This window comes from Zea mays, chromosome 6 (genome assembly GCF_902167145.1).
Source record: "Zea mays cultivar B73 chromosome 6, Zm-B73-REFERENCE-NAM-5.0, whole genome shotgun sequence".
Lineage (NCBI taxonomy): Eukaryota > Viridiplantae > Streptophyta > Magnoliopsida > Poales > Poaceae > Zea > Zea mays.
This window is the reverse complement of record NC_050101.1, coordinates 44,398,378-44,399,785: the sequence shown is the minus strand read 5'-3', so window position 1 is coordinate 44,399,785 and position 1,408 is coordinate 44,398,378. Positions and strand designations below refer to the sequence as shown.

General features: G+C 35.0%; 1 long non-coding RNA gene across 1 annotated transcript; it reads left to right on the top strand.

Annotated features, from left to right (window-relative positions):
• The first annotated feature begins 212 nt into the window (after nt 1–212).
• On the top strand, nt 213–687 carry LOC103629243 (uncharacterized). Its single transcript, XR_002263190.1, has 3 exons — nt 213–286; nt 382–506; nt 597–687. It is a non-coding gene; the product is annotated as an uncharacterized lncRNA (long non-coding RNA).
• Nucleotides 688–1,408: the final 721 nt, after the last annotated feature.

The window sequence follows — 1,408 nt, the reverse complement described above, 5'->3', positions numbered from 1 at the left end:
CCAACAAACTATCGTGGAGCCATACACTGTTCCAATTCAAATGGTGCCATTCCCAAAACAAATACTCTTGAACCTTGCTGATATTACCGAGTTGCCAAACAGGACTTTAGTCGGTAAGAATATATCGATCTCTTAATATTATTAAAATATCGTTTACACAACCTTCAGTATTAATCCATTTATAAATTGTTATTTTTGTAGACATTATGGCTATTGTAGTCCACTTGGATACAATTCATCGCACAATGTGGGGACCTTTCAGAAAGATTGTTATAATGGATGCTAGGTATATTCCGTTAATTGTATATTATATATATATATATATATATATATTCAATTCTAAATATTACTAACCTATTCTTACCAAAATCAATGTCGTAGAGGGTATTTACATATCATTAAAGTTTGGGGTGACCTACTAAACAAAAATGCACTCCGCTGGGCGTTGGCTAAGGAGGATTATGGCATAATAATTGGGACTATGTTTAGACGGTTCAGAAGACAAGGTACAACATATCTTACGCCTTTCAAAAACTTCTGTCACTAAGTTTTGCTTTATAATGATTCGTAACGGAGATTTAAATGTGTAATTCTAGAGTGCCTCGAGTCTTCGGATCATACCGCAATACACTTCAATCTGTTCCATCACAACACCCATCATTTTGGACGTAAGTATATTCTAAAAAAATAGTTACATTTAAATCGTGATTGTTCTCATTATATCATGAACTACGTGTAGATGTGATTAATTGTGGCATTCATTGCAGCAATTTAAAAAGCTTTGGTGGCGCTGAACAACCATCAGTTTGCTGTTACATTTCTTGAAGAACAAAGGCGTAGATAGATTCTACAAATTCACAAAGAGCAATAATTGGGTCTATGTTTAGGACTCCTGTGATTCTATAATGATAGAATATGTGTCGTACTGTTATTGATCAACCAAAAGCAACATGAGGCAAACTTGTATGTCTATGAATTTTGTTTGTAATACCTATGACATGGGTTTAATAAGAGATATTTTGTGGATTTTTTTGTTCCCATGATTAATAAATATTTTGTGCGAAAAATTGAATTCCCGTAAAAATTAGTGCAAACTTACTTAGCATCGCCAGATGGTGAAACTACATGAAGAAGCTCCTGTGGAGTTGAGCCTGGATCCAATTCATAACACCCCTTGGGAGCATCACGAGCTTCAAATCGGACGAGATGTGTTCAAGTTAAAGCTCTATAAAGCGTAGATCTAAAGTAACAAAAATGTCTAGCGTGAGGTGTTGCTTCATACACAACAAGACTGCTAGACTTGAGCAGATCGTAGAAACAGTTCAAATTATCATTTCAACCAACCTTTATATACGCGAACAGTTCAAATAATCATTTGAGAGCCTAGCGTCCAGTGAGAGATTCATAG